Here is a 21,813-nt window from a genome sequence, read left to right as displayed (position 1 = left end):
TATTTCTGACATTTGTTGCTTACAAATTAAAATCTGTATTTTTTGTCAGAAAATTACTCAGAATCCCCAAATCGTGTATAATAATAATAATAATAATAATAATAATAATAATAATAATAATAAAAACAACAAATTACAAATCAAAATTCTGCTGTATTTGGTTTAACCACTTGAAGACCAGCCATTTTCTGGAACTTTTTGTTTAAAAGTTTAAATTAGTATTTTTTTGCTAGAAACTTACTTAGAACCCCCAAACATACACATATACATATATAGCCAATCAGTGGGTCTGGTGGGCCCAATGTTCGCTGGAAACCCAGCGATTGTACAGAGAGTGGCAGAACGCCTGTCTGCCTATGTAAACAAGGCAGATCGCCGTACTGCTAGTAAGGAAGACAGAGATCTTGTGTTTCTGCTAAGCAGGAACATGGATCTTTGTCTTGCTTCAGATAAACCCCCCCCCCCCCCACACACACAGTAAGAAAGCACTTCCTAGGGACACATTTTACCCTTTGATCGCCCCTGATGTTAATCCCTTCCCTGCTAGTGTCAGTACAGTGACAGTGCTTTTTTTTTTAATACTGATCACTGTATTGGTGCCACTGGTCTCCAAAAAGAGTCAAAAGTGTCAGTTAGGGGTTTGATTTGGCTGCCGCACATGTCACAGTCCCGCTAAAAATTGCTGATCACTGCCATCACTAGTAATAAAAATAAAAAGTCCATAAATCTACCCCATAGTTTGTAGATGCTATAACTTTTGCGCAAATTAATCTACGCTTATTGGGATTTTTTTTTTACCAAAAACATGTAGCTGAATACATATTGGCCTAAATTGATGAAGAAATTCAATTTTTTTTTATTGGTGTGTTATAAAAGAAAGTACAAATATTAATATTGGTTTTTTTTTCAAAATTGTCGGTCTTTTTTTGTTTATAGCGCAAAAAATAAAAACTGCAGAGGTGATGAAATACCACCAAAAGAAAGCTCTGTTCATGGGAAAAAAAGGACATCAATTTTATTTGGGTACAGCCTTGAATGACTGCGCAATGGTCAGTTAAAGCGACGCAGTGCCTTATCGCAAAAAAAAAAAAATGGCCTGGTTAGGAATGGGGTAAAACCTTCCAGGGCTGAAGTGGTTAAATCAACGAAACTGCTGAAAATGAACATTCATATATGCAAAGCAATTTTAATAGTTCAGTTTTATTCCAATCAAGAATCGAAATGTATTCTTTCCTCTTTCATCAGCCCCTGTATACGAGTTGAATTAGCCGGACTATGGACATGTCTCCGAAAAAGAAACAAAGCGGAAGAGCAACTGAGATTGACTCAATACCAATTTTCCCCATCTATTGCTGTGGTAGTGCTATTTTACATGCACAATGTACAAAGGTCAGCCAGATTTACAGCAGGTCAAACAGCAGAGCTGAGACCACTAAAGAATAAAAATAAAAATAAAACTGAATGATCGGAGAAAAGGAGTCTCGAGTTTTTGGACACAGTAACTTTATAGAATAAGTGACACCAAAGGCATCAGTCAAAATATATATCACCAGCACAGTCTGGATCTTCAGAACATCTGTAAAATTTATTAAGATGATCACATCATAGCAGTAAATTGCTGCCGTGATGTGATCATCTTAATACATTTTTGGACGTTAGTCTAAAGCTCCATGGCGTGCTACGATTTATCCACCGAGTTGTGTTGACACCAATTCCCAGCTCGTAGTTGTTACGGCCCCCACTTGCTTCAAACCCTTCCAGGAACATGTGCAATAGGAATATTCTACTTGATACACCAAAGGATATAGGACACCCTAAGAACACCAAAAGGAATCAGAACACCCCAAGAACACCAATCAGGACATGTCGGGGCTGGGCTCCTGCTACTTAAAACGAGAAGTCCAGCCTAAGCTTGTTTGGCCGGGCTTCACCTCTGGGTCACGGGAGAGCAATTTGTTTTGCACTCCTGTGACCCATTTTCAGCAGAGAGCGGACTGAAATCCGATCAATGCTGACGTTGCAGAAATCAGTCCAGGCTCCGTGTCATCCCGACAATGGGAGTTGAGATCCGCCAGGTGCTTGGACTGACACCCGTCTCAGCCTCTCAGCGAGCTGCTCACTCCCTGCCCCCTCCACAGCTCAGCGCTCCAGAGAGCGAGGAGGAGCAGAGAGGAGAGCTGCTGATTGACAGTCTACAGCTCTCTGCTCGGGGAGCTGTGAGAACCGAGCCATCAGTGATGTTCGATCGCTCGATTCTCAAAGTAGAGGGGGGGGATAGATGCAGCATCAACCTAGGTAAGTAGGATTATCTAAAAAAACAAACAAACCCATACTTCTCTTTTAACCTCTTTACACGGGCGCCTTCTGGCCCTTTAAGCCCTTGTACACATAGTCGGAAAATCCGATGGAAAATGTCTGATCGGACCGTGTTGTCGGATAATCCGACAGTGTGTGGGCTCCATCGGACTGTTTCCGTCGAAATATCCGATGGACAAAGTTGGAGAGCTTGGCTATAAAATTTTCAGACAACATGATCCAATCGGACTTTGTCCGATCATTTGTAGAGAATTCCGATCGGACAAAGTGCCACGCATACTCAGATCAAATTACGAGACCAAAGCTATTGGCTACTAGCTTGAACGTAGTCCCGTCGTAATGAATGAACATCAGCACGTTCTGAACGATCGGATTTTCCGACAACTATGCAACACCAGTTTCGGACAAAATCCGTCAGAAAAAATCAGACGGATTTTGTTGTCGAAATGTCTGACCGTGTGTACAAGGGCTTAGAAGTTTATGTTGCTGGGAAGCGGGGCAGGGCTTAAGACAATGTGACTGTTGTGATTGGCTGTCACGGTGGTCACATGATCCGAAAAATCCCTGCTTGCGATCAGGAGCTTTTGGTTAGGTGCTGGTGAATGTGGCGGGAGCACAAGAGCGTGCATTCTCGGCACAGCTTTATTGATCACAATTCATGCAAAATATGCGGGCTCTCAGTGCCAAGGACCAGGCGCCGAGAGGCCGTATATTTGCATGCAGCCAGTGCCAAGGGGTTAACAAGCAGCTCTTTTCTTTTAGTGCTCAGGAGCTGCTCAGCTGTCGGTTAATTACCAGCTACTCATTGTTACCACAGTGACTATCCGGAAGGACATTCTAGACAGCTTCCTGTGTGTAGGCACAGGCTAATTCGTATCCCTGTTCATGTACTGTACATAGAAATTGAGCAAGTGCGTGCGCATTAGACATGTGCGATTCGTTTCATTCAGATGAATTTATATTTTCTGGAAATTCGGATGTATCCGAAACTTCCGAATTACAATAGTACCGAATTTAGAACGAATCCGAAATTCAGGTCACTTTTCAAAGAATTCCGAATGGACCAAGAAGCTTCTCAATTTGAAATTAAACTAGCCCAAAGCCCATCCATGTAGGCCCTTAAAATAAACTTGTGAAAAAAAAAATGGATAAAAGATAAAAGACGTTCCTAATAATTACACTTCTTTCTGCTCATGTCGACAAATCCAAACCCATTCAACTTTGGACAAGGGTCCTAAATCGTTAGAGAACAGAGAAGGGATTAAGGTTTTCCAAACTAAATCCAATTTCCATTTTGCCACTTCAAAGAGCAATAGGCAAAGTGATCTAACCTACAGCAGCTAATCACTAATCAAACTATTTTACACTGATGAAAGGGAAACTTTGAGAGATGCTCATCTCGCCATTCCATCCCTATTTTTTTTATTCAGCCAGTATACTGTCTGCTTATGTGCCATCTAAATGCATCTATTATGGCCACCTAAACGGATGATGAACAATTGAACACATTGGAAAATAATGTAAAGACTAAAGGAGGAGGAAAAGAAAGAATAAAGAAAGAAAGAGGAAGAAATATGTTTTTCTCTGCTTTCTTTTATTTCTAGACCCATTAGTGGCATTTTCAGATTTTATAGCATAATGCAATTCAATGGTGTTCCAGGGTGAGATCCGGGGTGTAAACCAATGGTAAGATCTTGAGTCAGTTCCACCTTTGAGACTTATTTAGCCAGTAAGATATCAGAAAGGTTTCTTCACCTTATAGATCCACCGATTGATTCCTAGGGCTGACCTTGGTAAAACCTCACATACTTTATTTGAAAATTAGTTTTTATTTTGTGAATGTTACGCCAAGTAAATTTATACCCAACATATCAAGCTTCAAAAATTGCGCCTGCTCTTGGAATGGCGACAAACTTTTACCCTTAAAAATCTCCACGGGCAACATTTAAAAATTCTATGGGTTGCATTTTATATATTTTACTTGTTCTTTAAAAAAAAAAGTGTAATTTTTATTCCTATTGCAAGGAATGTAAACATCCCTTGTAATATAAAAAAAAAGCATGGCAGGACCTCTTAAATATGAGATGTGGGGTCAAAAAGACCTCAGATCTCATATTTACACTAAAATGCAATAATAATAAAAAAAATTCCCTTTAAGAGCTATGGGTGGACGTGACGTTTTGACGTCGCTTCCACCCTGCAGTGTCATTGGAGACGGGTGGGGGCCATCTTCTCCTCACTCAGCTCCATGCCAAGCAGGGGAAAGTACACAATTGCCCCCACTGCTGCTGGCAGCTCCGGTAAGCGTCGGAGGGCACTGGAGAGGGGGGGGGGGGGGCCTCTCCAGCCACCAATAAGTGATTTTGTGGCGAATCCGCCTCTGAGACCACTCTTATCTGGAAGCGGACCGCCCGCTGAAGAAGTGGATACCGGGATTATGGCAGCTAGCTGCTCCCATAACATGGATATTCCACTTCAAAGAGCCGCCATATAATGACAGCGGGCGGTCCCTAAGTGGTTAAAGTGTTAGGTATCTATTTACTCGGCGTAAGATCATCTTTCACATTATACAAAGAAATTGGGCGATCGGCTAAATTGGTTTATTTATTCATGAAAAATCCCCCCCCCCTCAAAAAAAAAGTGTTTAAAAAAAATTGCTGCACAAATACAGTGCGACATAAAAAGTTGCAATGACCACCATTTTATTCCCTAGGGTGTCTGCTTAAACACAATATATATATATATATATATATATATATATATATATATATATATATATAAATAATGTTTGGGGTCCTGAGTAATTTTCTAGCAAAAAAATGATGATTTTTACATGAGAGAAGTGTCAGGATTGGCCTGGGTTGCAAGGGGTTAATTACTATAAGTAAGTAATATACAAATAATTATTGTATATTATTTTTAAAGGTAATTTACTATATTTTCAAAATCAGTACTCAACAGACAAATACTGAAGTTTGAAGTTATAACTTCCAACCAGTAATATCACAGTAAATAGATAAATAATAAATTATTATCTTATAACATATAGTATATAAATATATGATTTAGCTTGTACCTTTTCAGCAGGCAGCAGATTCTCATTCTCCCTCTTAACTGTGTGATAAAAACACGGGATTGTGTGTAAATCTTCTACATACACATAAACACATGTTTTTTTCCTTGTAGATAACAGGGCTGGGCTAGAAGGGAGCATTTGTTTTTTAGACACATGCCGCTTCTATGACACTGCAGTGAGAGGCGTGCCTCCACTGCAGCATTTTTATTGGACAGCTGGGGCTAATGGTACTTTACCATTGGTCTAAGACTCCAAGCTGTCCATTGAGCTCAGTGCCTCTGACAAGAAGTGAGGAGAGGCACTGTAAGCTCATCCTCTCAGTCGGCTGAAAACTGAGTGTGCCAGCTTGTTTTTAAAGTGGCCGCTTTGTATTTAGTTTCTGTCAGGCTGCGCAAGGAGCCCCGTATCTCTGGAACCATAGGTCGTAGAAGCCCCCAGTAGTGGAGTAGCACTTAGGCCACATACCCCCCAAATTTGGGGGCTCTATGACCCCAGGTCGCCGAGCTACGACCCTGGATTTTTTATTTTCTGTTAATGGCCCTGCCTCACCTGACTGCACGTCCCTGCCTAAACTAGGAGTGAGGGCCAGTTCACTGGCATATGTGAGATCCGAGGAGTAAACCAATTGCCAAATCTGGAGTCAGAGAAGATTTTTTCCCCATTTGAGACATAGTAGGCAATAACATCTCCAAAAGTTTTTTTTTTCTCTTTTAGATCTATAGATCATTGATTCATAGAACAGACCTCGGAAAACCCAAATGAATACAATCTGATCAGGGACTCCCCAAGAGCTAAACTAGGAGCCATGGCCAGTTCAGTGGCATATGTGAGATCCAAGGTGTAATGCGATTGCCAGATCTAGAGAAAGGAAAGGATTTTTCCCCCTTTCAGACAGAATTGGCCTGAAATGTCAAAGGTTTTGTTTTACCTAATTCTAGATCTACAGATCATTTATTCATAAGGCTGACCTTGAAAAGCCTCACGCTTGTAAAGGTCCAGATGTGTGCACCTTATTTGGGACTCCTTAAGGGTTAAACTATGCTAGTCCATGCTAGTTCAGTGGCCTATGTGAGATCCGAGGTGAAACCCAACTGCCAAATCTGGAGTCAGGAAGGAATTCTTTCCCCCTTTGAGACATAACAAACCAATAACATTTCCAAACATTTTCTTCACCTTCACCTTATATCTACAGAACATTGATTCACAGGGCAGACCTCGAAAAACCTCACATTTGTGAATGCCCAAATAAGTGCACCTCATCAGGGACTCCCCAAGGGTTAAACTAGGAGTCCTGGCCAGTTCAGTGGCGTATGAGAGACGGGGTGTAAACCGATTTCCAGATCTGGAGCCAGGAACGGATTTTTCCATTCCCTCACCTAATCCTAGGATCTACAGATCATGGATTCCTAGGGCTAACCTTGGAACACCTCATGTTTGTGAATGTCCAGATGGGTGCATCTTATTTGGGACTCCTCAAGGGCTAAACTAAAAGTCATGGCCAGATCAGTGGCATATGCGAGATCCGAGGTGTAAACCAATTGCCAAATCTGGAGACATGGAGGAATTCCCCCCCGAGACATAGTTAGCCAATAACATCTCTGAATGTTTTCTTCACTTCTAAATCTACAGACCATTGATTTATAGAATAGATCTTGGAAAATCTCATGTTTGTGAATACCCAAATGAGTCCACCTTACTAGGGACTCCACAAGGGCTAAACTAGGAGCCATGGCCAACTCAGTGAGATTTGGGATGTAAACATATTGGCAGATCTGCAGGCAGGAAGGAATTTTTTTTTCCCCTTTCAAAAATAATTCCCCTTTCACCAAATTCTAGATCTACAAATCATTGATTCCTAGAAAAACCTCACATTTGTGAATGCCCAGATGAGTGCACCTTTTTTTTTTTTTTTGGTACTCCCAAATAGGCTAAACAAGGACTGATGGCCATTTATTACAAATGCTTAGTAAATTATTTTTACTGCTCTTCCATTTACTGCTAAATGAATAGATTTACATTTAAAACTGTATCTATATGTGTCTATAATCTATTTCTACACAATATACACAAAAATCTCCAAAGCACAGCTGTTTTAGGTCTGAATCAAAAAGGGTCATTAAAGTCCCACCTGGATGCATGTTATTATCTTTATTGTCAGAAAAAACATTTCTGTAGTCCTCTCCAATTTAGTTTCATTTTGTTACTAGAGTCACATTTTTTCTAAATTCATGGCTGGGCTAACTGCCAACTGGCATATCACTTTCCATGAGACTGCCCCAGTGACTAGTAAGGGTACTTATATTAAGGGGGTGGCAAATGGTGGAGTCCGGTCATGAAGTCAGAGGATGTTGGGACCCAGTAACCTGGTAAACTGGATCTGAGCGGGTCAGAGAGAAAGTTTTTTTTTAGCTCATAAAAAAGGTAAAATTAGGCATTGTGTGTTGTCAGCTGCTCTTTTTCCTATATGGTTAATACAGCCCTGGTGCCATCACAAAATCTGCAATAATTTACATAAAAAACTATGAAAAATATATACTTGTTTTTACTGAAAATGGAATGCCGTTTACATGAGCAAATACAAGGAAACATAGTTCTGTTCAATATTCTTTGATAGGTAGATCATATAAAAAGAAACATTATATTGGAACCATGCTTTATACGCCAAGGATCTCCAAACTACGTCCCTCCAGCTGTTGCGGAACTACACGTCCCATGAGGCATTGTAAAATTCTGACATTGACAGACATGGCTAGGCATGATGGGAATTGTAGTTCCTGAACAACTGGAGGGCCAACGTTTGAAGACTATCCGGAAGGACATTCTAGACAGCTTCCTGTGTGTAGGCACAGGCTAATTCGTATCCCTGTTCATGTACTGTACATAGAAATTGAGCAAGTGCGTGCGCATTAGACATGTGCGATTCGTTTCATTCAGATGAATTTATATTTTCTGGAAATTCGGATGTATCCGAAACTTCCGAATTACAATAGTACCGAATTTAGAACGAATCCGAAATTCAGGTCACTTTTCAAAGAATTCCGAATGGACCAAGAAGCTTCTCAATTTGAAATTAAACTAGCCCAAAGCCCATCCATGTAGGCCCTTAAAATAAACTTGTGAAAAAAAAAATGGATAAAAGATAAAAGACGTTCCTAATAATTACACTTCTTTCTGCTCATGTCGACAAATCCAAACCCATTCAACTTTGGACAAGGGTCCTAAATCGTTAGAGAACAGAGAAGGGATTAAGGTTTTCCAAACTAAATCCAATTTCCATTTTGCCACTTCAAAGAGCAATAGGCAAAGTGATCTAACCTACAGCAGCTAATCACTAATCAAACTATTTTACACTGATGAAAGGGAAACTTTGAGAGATGCTCATCTCGCCATTCCATCCCTATTTTTTTTATTCAGCCAGTATACTGTCTGCTTATGTGCCATCTAAATGCATCTATTATGGCCACCTAAACGGATGATGAACAATTGAACACATTGGAAAATAATGTAAAGACTAAAGGAGGAGGAAAAGAAAGAATAAAGAAAGAAAGAGGAAGAAATATGTTTTTCTCTGCTTTCTTTTATTTCTAGACCCATTAGTGGCATTTTCAGATTTTATAGCATAATGCAATTCAATGGTGTTCCAGGGTGAGATCCGGGGTGTAAACCAATGGTAAGATCTTGAGTCAGTTCCACCTTTGAGACTTATTTAGCCAGTAAGATATCAGAAAGGTTTCTTCACCTTATAGATCCACCGATTGATTCCTAGGGCTGACCTTGGTAAAACCTCACATACTTTATTTGAAAATTAGTTTTTATTTTGTGAATGTTACGCCAAGTAAATTTATACCCAACATATCAAGCTTCAAAAATTGCGCCTGCTCTTGGAATGGCGACAAACTTTTACCCTTAAAAATCTCCACGGGCAACATTTAAAAATTCTATGGGTTGCATTTTATATATTTTACTTGTTCTTTAAAAAAAAAAGTGTAATTTTTATTCCTATTGCAAGGAATGTAAACATCCCTTGTAATATAAAAAAAAAGCATGGCAGGACCTCTTAAATATGAGATGTGGGGTCAAAAAGACCTCAGATCTCATATTTACACTAAAATGCAATAATAATAAAAAAAATTCCCTTTAAGAGCTATGGGTGGACGTGACGTTTTGACGTCGCTTCCACCCTGCAGTGTCATTGGAGACGGGTGGGGGCCATCTTCTCCTCACTCAGCTCCATGCCAAGCAGGGGAAAGTACACAATTGCCCCCACTGCTGCTGGCAGCTCCGGTAAGCGTCGGAGGGCACTGGAGAGGGGGGGGGGGCCTCTCCAGCCACCAATAAGTGATTTTGTGGCGAATCCGCCTCTGAGACCACTCTTATCTGGAAGCGGACCGCCCGCTGAAGAAGTGGATACCGGGATTATGGCAGCTAGCTGCTCCCATAACATGGATATTCCACTTCAAAGAGCCGCCATATAATGACAGCGGGCGGTCCCTAAGTGGTTAAAGTGTTAGGTATCTATTTACTCGGCGTAAGATCATCTTTCACATTATACAAAGAAATTGGGCGATCGGCTAAATTGGTTTATTTATTCATGAAAAATCCCCCCCCCCTCAAAAAAAAAGTGTTTAAAAAAAATTGCTGCACAAATACAGTGCGACATAAAAAGTTGCAATGACCACCATTTTATTCCCTAGGGTGTCTGCTTAAACACAATATATATATATATATATATATATATATATATATATATATATATATATAAATAATGTTTGGGGTCCTGAGTAATTTTCTAGCAAAAAAATGATGATTTTTACATGAGAGAAGTGTCAGGATTGGCCTGGGTTGCAAGGGGTTAATTACTATAAGTAAGTAATATACAAATAATTATTGTATATTATTTTTAAAGGTAATTTACTATATTTTCAAAATCAGTACTCAACAGACAAATACTGAAGTTTGAAGTTATAACTTCCAACCAGTAATATCACAGTAAATAGATAAATAATAAATTATTATCTTATAACATATAGTATATAAATATATGATTTAGCTTGTACCTTTTCAGCAGGCAGCAGATTCTCATTCTCCCTCTTAACTGTGTGATAAAAACACGGGATTGTGTGTAAATCTTCTACATACACATAAACACATGTTTTTTTCCTTGTAGATAACAGGGCTGGGCTAGAAGGGAGCATTTGTTTTTTAGACACATGCCGCTTCTATGACACTGCAGTGAGAGGCGTGCCTCCACTGCAGCATTTTTATTGGACAGCTGGGGCTAATGGTACTTTACCATTGGTCTAAGACTCCAAGCTGTCCATTGAGCTCAGTGCCTCTGACAAGAAGTGAGGAGAGGCACTGTAAGCTCATCCTCTCAGTCGGCTGAAAACTGAGTGTGCCAGCTTGTTTTTAAAGTGGCCGCTTTGTATTTAGTTTCTGTCAGGCTGCGCAAGGAGCCCCGTATCTCTGGAACCATAGGTCGTAGAAGCCCCCAGTAGTGGAGTAGCACTTAGGCCACATACCCCCCAAATTTGGGGGCTCTATGACCCCAGGTCGCCGAGCTACGACCCTGGATTTTTTATTTTCTGTTAATGGCCCTGCCTCACCTGACTGCACGTCCCTGCCTAAACTAGGAGTGAGGGCCAGTTCACTGGCATATGTGAGATCCGAGGAGTAAACCAATTGCCAAATCTGGAGTCAGAGAAGATTTTTTCCCCATTTGAGACATAGTAGGCAATAACATCTCCAAAAGTTTTTTTTTTCTCTTTTAGATCTATAGATCATTGATTCATAGAACAGACCTCGGAAAACCCAAATGAATACAATCTGATCAGGGACTCCCCAAGAGCTAAACTAGGAGCCATGGCCAGTTCAGTGGCATATGTGAGATCCAAGGTGTAATGCGATTGCCAGATCTAGAGAAAGGAAAGGATTTTTCCCCCTTTCAGACAGAATTGGCCTGAAATGTCAAAGGTTTTGTTTTACCTAATTCTAGATCTACAGATCATTTATTCATAAGGCTGACCTTGAAAAGCCTCACGCTTGTAAAGGTCCAGATGTGTGCACCTTATTTGGGACTCCTTAAGGGTTAAACTATGCTAGTCCATGCTAGTTCAGTGGCCTATGTGAGATCCGAGGTGAAACCCAACTGCCAAATCTGGAGTCAGGAAGGAATTCTTTCCCCCTTTGAGACATAACAAACCAATAACATTTCCAAACATTTTCTTCACCTTCACCTTATATCTACAGAACATTGATTCACAGGGCAGACCTCGAAAAACCTCACATTTGTGAATGCCCAAATAAGTGCACCTCATCAGGGACTCCCCAAGGGTTAAACTAGGAGTCCTGGCCAGTTCAGTGGCGTATGAGAGACGGGGTGTAAACCGATTTCCAGATCTGGAGCCAGGAACGGATTTTTCCATTCCCTCACCTAATCCTAGGATCTACAGATCATGGATTCCTAGGGCTAACCTTGGAACACCTCATGTTTGTGAATGTCCAGATGGGTGCATCTTATTTGGGACTCCTCAAGGGCTAAACTAAAAGTCATGGCCAGATCAGTGGCATATGCGAGATCCGAGGTGTAAACCAATTGCCAAATCTGGAGACATGGAGGAATTCCCCCCCGAGACATAGTTAGCCAATAACATCTCTGAATGTTTTCTTCACTTCTAAATCTACAGACCATTGATTTATAGAATAGATCTTGGAAAATCTCATGTTTGTGAATACCCAAATGAGTCCACCTTACTAGGGACTCCACAAGGGCTAAACTAGGAGCCATGGCCAACTCAGTGAGATTTGGGATGTAAACATATTGGCAGATCTGCAGGCAGGAAGGAATTTTTTTTTCCCCTTTCAAAAATAATTCCCCTTTCACCAAATTCTAGATCTACAAATCATTGATTCCTAGAAAAACCTCACATTTGTGAATGCCCAGATGAGTGCACCTTTTTTTTTTTTTTTGGTACTCCCAAATAGGCTAAACAAGGACTGATGGCCATTTATTACAAATGCTTAGTAAATTATTTTTACTGCTCTTCCATTTACTGCTAAATGAATAGATTTACATTTAAAACTGTATCTATATGTGTCTATAATCTATTTCTACACAATATACACAAAAATCTCCAAAGCACAGCTGTTTTAGGTCTGAATCAAAAAGGGTCATTAAAGTCCCACCTGGATGCATGTTATTATCTTTATTGTCAGAAAAAACATTTCTGTAGTCCTCTCCAATTTAGTTTCATTTTGTTACTAGAGTCACATTTTTTCTAAATTCATGGCTGGGCTAACTGCCAACTGGCATATCACTTTCCATGAGACTGCCCCAGTGACTAGTAAGGGTACTTATATTAAGGGGGTGGCAAATGGTGGAGTCCGGTCATGAAGTCAGAGGATGTTGGGACCCAGTAACCTGGTAAACTGGATCTGAGCGGGTCAGAGAGAAAGTTTTTTTTTAGCTCATAAAAAAGGTAAAATTAGGCATTGTGTGTTGTCAGCTGCTCTTTTTCCTATATGGTTAATACAGCCCTGGTGCCATCACAAAATCTGCAATAATTTACATAAAAAACTATGAAAAATATATACTTGTTTTTACTGAAAATGGAATGCCGTTTACATGAGCAAATACAAGGAAACATAGTTCTGTTCAATATTCTTTGATAGGTAGATCATATAAAAAGAAACATTATATTGGAACCATGCTTTATACGCCAAGGATCTCCAAACTACGTCCCTCCAGCTGTTGCGGAACTACACGTCCCATGAGGCATTGTAAAATTCTGACATTGACAGACATGGCTAGGCATGATGGGAATTGTAGTTCCTGAACAACTGGAGGGCCAACGTTTGAAGACCCCCTCATACTAAAAGCACTTCTACAGTCTACAAGTAAATTCAGCTGTTGACCATTATTTTTATTATTATTATACTGTATTTATATAGTGCCAACGGCTTGCGCAGCACTTTATGCAATCCAGACAGTGATGTTGCAAACTTCTGAAACCAACTGGAAGTTGGGTAAATTCTTATAGTATATACACAAAACACCATAAAAGCAAAAAGCAAAAAGCATCTACCAATTCGAAAAATGTAAAGTATTGAACATTCAAATATATAAAAAACTATAGGTGGCCAAGGCCTGAACCCCCCTCCCATTTGTAATCCACTTGGCTATAGGGCTAATGGAGTGGGGTGGGTTCTCTGGGTGTGTGGTGGCGGGAGGACAAGGGAGACTTTGGGTGGTCCTGGGTTGAGGTGGGGTTACACCCCAAGTGGATTACATGGGGGGGGGGGGGGGGTTCATGCCTTGGCCACATTAGTTTTTGATATATTTAAATGTCCAATAAAAAAATTTTTTTTTTCGAATTGCCAGCCTTGGTAGATGCATTTTCCTTTATGGTATTTGCACATGGCTTATTTTTGGAAGCATCTATCCTTAAATTTATAGTAAGGCACCATTAGAAAAACTACACCTAGGATTCAAATCTTCATTTTTATACACATTCTTATAGAACCTTGAAATCCATGTGCTGTCCTAAATCACACAAAAAAGACAACATCTTGTTCCTTGAACTGATGTTGTTCTAAAGAAGAACTTCTTTAGAATTCACCTTTCTTTCTCAGTGATAAAGGTCAGCAGGACAATGAGGAGTCACTTTCCCCAGTAAAGACACGGACCACAATGAAAACTTGACAACAGGGTCCAACCCTTCTCCACTCTATCCAAACGAAAGATTTGCATTTACATGCACTTTAAATAATGGTGCTCCTTAAAAGGAAATCTGCAGTTAGAATTTAGTACTCGTTTGGGTTCCTTGGGTTATACTGATTATACTGTATAAGTGAGCAAAGAACATCTCAGATGTATCAGGTTCTCGGGAGCCCCTTCATTCCTACCTATTAGGTTGTGGTGTATTACCGCACTCACATTAACATGCTTTCATTTTGGGCCATTAACGCAAAGGCAGTGGAGCAAAAACTGGACCAGCAAATTTTGTTTTTAACCTGTTCACGCCATCTCTTGTTGGCCCTTTAATTCCAGAAATTGGAGTGGCTTCCCTAACATGTGACCATTGTGATTGGCAGTCACATGATCAGAAACCATGACCGAGAGCTGTCAGAGCTGGAAGTGTAATGAGTGTGCTCCCAGCACACAACCTTGGACCGCCATGGATGTAAACGTATGCCAGCTGGGAGTTGAGACCCACTCTTCGTGCTACCACACATGTATGTTACACAGTCATGAAGAGTAATGCCGCGTACACACGAGAGGACTTATGTCCGACAGACTTCCGAAGGAGTTCTGCCGGAGTTCTGACAGAGTTCTGACAGAGTTCTGACGGACTTTCCGAATAAGCGGACTTGGCCACACACAATCACACCAAACTCTGACGGATTCGAACGTGATGACTTGAATAAGGAAGTTCATAGCCAGTAGCCAATAGCTGCCCTAGCGTCGGTTTTAGTCTGTCGGAATAGCATACACACGAGCAAATTTTTCGGTAGGAACTGGGTCCGGCAGAGTTCTGGCGGAAAAATTTGAAGCATGTTCCATTTCTAAAGTCTGTCAGACTTTTGCGAATCAAAAGTCCGTTGCAGCCCACACACGATCGAATAGTCTGCCGGAATCATTCCGTCAGACTTTGGATGTTGAAAAGTCCGCTCGTGTGTATGGGGCTTTAAAGGAGAAGAATGGGGTTTGAAAGAAACAAAAACAAAAAACAAACACACATACTCCCCTCCAGCTGCAGCACCGGTGTGATGCTGCAGCTGTCCCGTGTCAGCCCTAAGGCCAAGAACTGAGCAATCACATGACCTGCTCTGACAGTCCACTCGGAGCGGAGAGAAGTGACTACCAGTTACCACTCTCGCTCTGCTCCTGCAGCACTCATTGGATTGCCGAGCAGGGTAGGGGATGGGAGCAGCTGGCTTGGGCTCTCAGCTGAGCGTGCTGAGAGGCAGAGCCAGCTGCAAATTAGGCAGCTGGGTGGATCCTGACAATAGTGTCAGGATCCTTCCATATCCTGGAGTAGCTCTGCCACGTCTGCTGACTATAGCATGCTATTAGCTGACTCTGGGTCACAGAAGAGCAAAAGTAAGTGTACGCCTGTGACCCACAAGAGAAGTATGGCCAAAAAAGCTTTGGCCATACCTCTCTTTTAGGAGTCCAAGGTACATGTGTTGGCTGCATGGCCGGCCACTCCCATAGAATCATTCTCTGCAGCCATTACCTTTTGTTCCACTTCTTCCCTTTAGAATGTAAGCTCTATGAGCAGGGCCCTCCTATACCTTTTTGTATTGAACTGTACTGTAATTGTGTTGTCCTCCCTATACATTGTAAAGCGCTGTGTAAACTGTTGGCGCTTTATAAATTGTGTATAATAATTTGCACCTACAGTATGTATTCAGGTGATATGGGAGTGCTGAATGTTACTGTAATGCATACAGGATACTTTATTAATCTCTAAGGGAAATTGTTACAACACAGATAACAAAGACAACAGAAGATCACAACAATAGACTGAAGAAGATGCAAAAAAACACAACAAAATTACAGATAACAGCCATTAACACCAAAATAACAAAATTAAAACTACACTACAAATAAAACATCCATACAATTAAAATACAACATAGAATAAAACAACACAGATTAAAATAACAGACAAACTACCAGAGATAAATAATACACCACTTTCTCTAACAGCACCCCAGATAATAACCAACACAATACCAATATACTATACTATACAGTGGAACCTTGGATTACGGGCATAATCCATTCCAGGAGAATGCTTGTAATCCAAATCAATTGCATATCAAATTGAATTTCCCCATAGAAGTCAATGGAAACAAAGATAATTTGTTCCACATTGACGTCTATTACATGCAATGCCGCATGTGAACAGAGGTGGGGGGGGGCGCTGGAGAGCCTCGGAAATACTCGGGGACAGCTCAGCTGAACTCAGAAAGGCTCGAAAACACTCGGGAACGGAGTATTTCCGAACTTTTCTGAGTGTCCCCGCACCTCTGGCCAAATGCGGTACTGCACACCCCATCAGCTTGAATTCTGCTTGTTTTGCGAGACAACACTTGCAAACCGAGTTAGAATTTAAAAAAAGAAGTTGCTCGTCTTTTAAAACGCTCGTAAACCGCGTTACTCGTAAACCGAGGTTCCACTCTATGAGTAAAGGAGGGCCACACTGGTATTCCAGGTCCTGAAATAAAAGATCCGTATGAAAATTTTGGTCGCTCTACAGATAGTGAAGTGTCAATGAAAATGGCTTTTAAGTCTTGTATTACTCAAATGTCAATATGAACACCTATTAGAACACTTCAGTAGGCAGGCATTGTGATTCATCATGAAACATTTAGGAAGTTTCTATTTTATTTGACATTCTTACATGAATGCACACCCTAAAGGTTCACAGCATTTCCTCTGTGGATTTTAGACCTTAGTTTTAGTCCTAGCTGACTTCAAAAGCAAATGCCATTCCAAAACTTGTACAAACCATTAAGAAAACACAGACACGCTCAATAAAACAGTTCTCCACAATGGTGGACAGTTTGCTTGCAGTGAATTCCTTGTTCATTTTCACAGAAGGATAGATGGCGACACCTGACTGGTCACTCACTATGAACACGTTATACATTTTTAATAATTATTTTATTTTATTTTTTATTTACTTACGTACTAAATATTTTTGGTTATAGGTGTGAAGAGTACCAACCTATTAAAAAAACATATGTCTATCAAACGCATACAGTATATATGAAATGTGTTTAATTCCGAATTTCGAGAAGTTTGTTAATTCAGAAACATCCGAATTAACGAAAACCCGTTTAACAAATTTTTCTGAATATTCGCAAACTTGAAAATTCGGGAGATCAGAAAATTAGAAAAATCTGAAATAACCAACCAGCATGAGGTCTGGTGCGTCCCTGTTCACCGATTCAGGTCCGAATCAGGTCTGAATTTTTGCCTGACTTCGCACCTGAATTGGAACCAAAGACGCACAGGACCCTTTTTAAATGCGGACCGCGGCCACCCTGGAGCTGTGCGAGTCGGCTCCATTGAGAGCCGGTCACACTCCTCTGTCATGTGAATTGGAATGCGAGGAAACCTGCATCCAATCCGCACACCTGTGCACCTGGCCTTACACAATTGTCTAGAGAACAAGAGGTAAAGGACATTTTCCAATGGGCACATTTCTAAAATGTACATATTTAATAGACACCTGCGATTCGGTTCATAACAAATAGATTTTTTGGACGAATTTGTTAGTATTCGTACATTCCGATCAATTAGAACATCAATAGCTGATAGAACCAAAATACGAAAATTACGAAATTACGAATAAGCAAAATAATGAACATGCGAAAATACGAACTTACGAACGGACAAACTTACGAAGAACGAAACTCCGAAAGGGTAAAAGAAAGAAAATTACATCTATAATGAATGATTTTTAGATTGTAAGCTCTAACGAGCAGGACCCTCTGATTCCTCTTGTACCAAATTGTAATGTAACTGTAATGTCTGCCCTCATGTTGTAAAGCGCTGAGCAAACTGTTGGCACTATATAAAACCTGTATAATAATTTGCATCCTTTGTCTGTTCGTATTTTCATTCGCGTGTTTGTAATTTAATTTCTTTGTCTGTTTGTAATTTTGTTTGTTCTTGTTCTCGAATCGTTCTTTCGAATGGACAGAGGAGTATTAGTGAGCGATGTATCTTACTTAATATCTTTAGCCAATCAGCTTATCCCTTTTGTGTCGGAGTCCCACTGCATTCCTGAATCTTTTTAGATTCGGTTGAGGAGAAGACTAATGCCCCATACATACGATCGGAAATTCCACCAGCAAAAGTCAGATGAGAGTTTTTGGTCGAAAAATGCGATCGTTTGTACGCTCCATCGGACTTTTGCTGGCGGAATTTCGGCCAGCAAAAGATTGAGAGCATGTTCTCAATTTTTTGGTCGGAAAAAGTTCCGATCGGAAATTCTGATAACCCCTTCCTGCCCAGTGTCATTAGTACAGTGATGGTGTGTATCATTAGTACTGATCACTGTAATGATGTCACTGGTAGTGGAAGTGGTAGTTGGTTCTTTCCCACAAAGTGTCAGCTAGTGTCAGATTGTCCACCCTCCCACTATAAGTTGCTCATCGCCGCCATTACTTGTAAAAAACAAAAACAAAAAAAAAAACAGTATATATCCCATAGTTTGTAGACGCTATAACTTTCACACAAACCAATCAATATACACAAACAATCAAATACCACCAAAAAAGAAAGCTCTATTTTTGTGAAAAAAATTATATAAATTTTGTTTGGGTACAGTGTTGGATGACCGCACAATTGTCAGTTAAATTAGAGCAACGCTAAATAGCAAAATATGGCCTGGTCATGAAGGGGGGTAAACATACAGTGATCAGTGCTAAACATATGCATGGTCACTGTACTAATGACACTGGCTGGGAGGCAGTTAACATCTATGGTGATCAAGGGGTTAAATATGTGCCTAACAATGTGTGTACTGTGAGCTGCTTTTACTAAAGGTCGTGCCGGGTTTTATTCCCTTTTTTGCAAGCAAACAAAAACCAGAACATTCCCGCTGACAGGACAGAGCTCTGCCTTGTTTACATAGGCAGAGCTCTGTCTGGTCTTCCTTCTCACTGATCAGCGGGTGCTAAATACATGATCTGGCACAGGAGAGACACTCTGCCGCCATACTCCTATGTGAGGCGGTGAGCAAGCGGTTAATCTTTACCAAATACAATGGCTAAACATGCAAAAAATATTTTTATCCTTGGTATAAAACAGTACCCCTAGGCCAGGGGTTGCCAAAAATTCTAAACAAAGGGCTGGTTTACGGTCCTTCAGACTTTAGGGGGGCTGGAGTGGCCAATGGAAGTAGAAAATGCTCCAGCGTCAGTAGTAAAGAAATTACATAGTGCCTGTAGTCAGTAGAAGGAATACAGCCCCATCATTGGATAAGTGGGAGGAGTAGTGCCCCATCCCTGGTGTCAGTGGGAGGAGTAGTGTCCCATTGCTGGTGTCAGTGGGAGGAGTAGTGTCCCATTGCTGGTGTCAGTGGGAGGAGTAGTGTCCCATTGCTGGTGTCAGTGGGAGGAGTAGTGTCCCATTGCTGGTGTCAGTGGGAGGAGTAGTGTCCCATTGCTGGTGTCAGTGGGAGGAGTAGTGTCCCATTGCTGGTGTCAGTGCGGGGGAATAGTGTCCCATTGCTGGTGTCAGTGGGAGGAGTAGTGTCCCATTGCTGGTGTCAGTAGGAGGAGTAGTGTCCCATCCCTGGTGTCAGTGGGAGGAGTAGTGTCCCATTGCTGGTGTCAGTGGGAGGAGTAGTGTCCCATTGCTGGTGTCAGTGGGAGGAGTAGTGTCCCATTGCTGGTGTCAGTGCGGGGGAATAGTGTCCCATTGCTGGTGTCAGTGGGAGGAGTAGTGTCCCATCGCTGGTATCAGTGGGAGGAAAAATGCCCCATTGTTGGTGTCAGTGTGAGGAATAGTGTCCAATTGCTGGCGTCAGTGGAAAGAATAGTGCCCCATCGCTGGTGTCAGTGGGAGGAAAAATGCCCCATTGTTGGTGTCAGTGAGAGGAATAGTGTCCCATTGCAGGTGTCAGTGGGAGGAGTAGTGTCCCATTGCAGGTGTCAGTGGGAGGAGTAGTGTCCCATCCCTGGTGTCAGTGGGAGGAGTAGTGTCCCATTGCCGGTGTCAGTGGGAGGAGTAGTGTCCCATTGCCGGTGTCAGTGGGAGGAGTAGTGTCCCATCCCTGGTATCAGTGGGAGGAGTAGTGTCCCATTGCTGGTGTCAGTGGGAGGAGTAGTGTCCCATCCCTGGTATCAGTGGGAGGAGTAGTGTCCCATTGCAGGTGTCAGTGGGAGGAGTAGTGTCCCATTGCCGGTGTCAGTGGGAGGAGTAGTGTCCCATCCCTGGTATCAGTGGGAGGAGTAGTGTCCCATTGCTGGTGTCAGTGGGAGGAGTAGTGTCCCATCCCTGGTATCAGTGGGAGGAGTAGTGTCCCATTGCTGGTGTCAGTGGGAGGAGTAGTGTCCCATTGTTGGTGTCAGTGGGAGCAGTAGTGTCCTATTGCTGGTGTCAGTGGGAGGAGTAGTGTCCCATTGCTGGTATCAATGGGAGGAATAGTGTCCCATCGCTGGTGTCGGTGGGAGGAAAAATGCCCCATTGTTGGTGTCAGTGAGCGGAATAGTGTCCCATTGCAGGTGTCAGTGGGAGGAGTAGTGTCCCATTGCTGGTATCAATGGGAGGAAAAATGCCCAATTGTTGGTGTCAGTTGGAGGAATGGTTCCCCACTGTTGGTGTCAGTGGGAGGAATAGTGTCTCATTGCTGGAGTCAGTGGGAGGAATAGAGTACCATTGCTGGTGTCAGTGGGAGGAATGGTTCCCCACTGTTGGTGTCAGTGGGAGGAATAGTGCCCCCTTGTTGGTGTCAGTGGGAGGAATAGTGCCCCCTTGCTGGTGTCCATGGGAGGAAGTGTGTCCCATTGCTGTTGTCAGTGGGGAAAAAATGCCCCATCGTTGGTGTCAGTGGGAGGAAAAATACCCCCTTGTTGGTGTCAGTGAGAGGAATAGTGTCCCATTGCAGGTGTCAGTGGGAGGAGTAGTGTCCCATCCCTGGTGTCAGTGGGAGGAGTAGTGTCCCATTGCTGGTGTCAGTAGGAGGAGTAGTGTCCCATCCCTGGTGTCAGTGGGAGGAGTAGTGTCCCATTGCTGGTGTCAGTGGGAGGAGTAGTGTCCTATTGCCGGTGTCAATGGGAGGAGTAGTGTCCCATTGCTGGTGTCAATGGATGGAAAAATGCCCCATTGTTGGTGTCAGTGAGAGGAATAGTGTCCCATTGCAGGTGTCAGTGGGAGGAGTAGTGTCCCATTGCTGGTATCAATGGGAGGAAAAATGCCCAATTGTTGGTGTCAGTTGGAGGAATGGTTCCCCACTGTTGGTGCCAGTGGGAGGAATTGTGTCTCATTGCTGGAGTCAGTGGGAGGAATAGAGTACCATTGCTGGAGTCAGTGGGAGGAATAGAGTACCATTGCTGGAGTCAGTGGGAGGAATAGAGTACCATTGCTGGTGTCAGTGGGAGGAATGCTTCCCCACTCTTGGTGTCAGTGGGAGGAATAGTGCCCCCTTGTTGGTGTCAGTGGGAGGAATAGTGCCCCCTTGTTGGTGTCAGTGGGAGGAATAGTGCCCCCTTGTTGGTGTCAGTGGGAGGAATAGTGCCCCCTTGCTGGTGTCCATGGGATGAAGTGTGTCCCATTGCTGTTGTCAGCGGGGAAAAAAATGCCCCATCGTTGGTGTCAGTGGTTGGAAAAATGCCCCCTTGTTGGTGTCAGTGAAAAGAATGGTGTCCCAAAGACCTGATAAAAGGCAAGCAAAGGG

This window comes from Lithobates pipiens, unplaced genomic scaffold (assembly GCF_037356315.1).
Source record: "Lithobates pipiens isolate NorthernLeopardFrog02 unplaced genomic scaffold, aLitPip1_a1.2 Scaffold_18, whole genome shotgun sequence".
Lineage (NCBI taxonomy): Eukaryota > Metazoa > Chordata > Amphibia > Anura > Ranidae > Lithobates > Lithobates pipiens.
The sequence above is the reverse complement of the archived record's forward strand: the minus strand, read 5'-3'. Positions refer to the sequence as shown.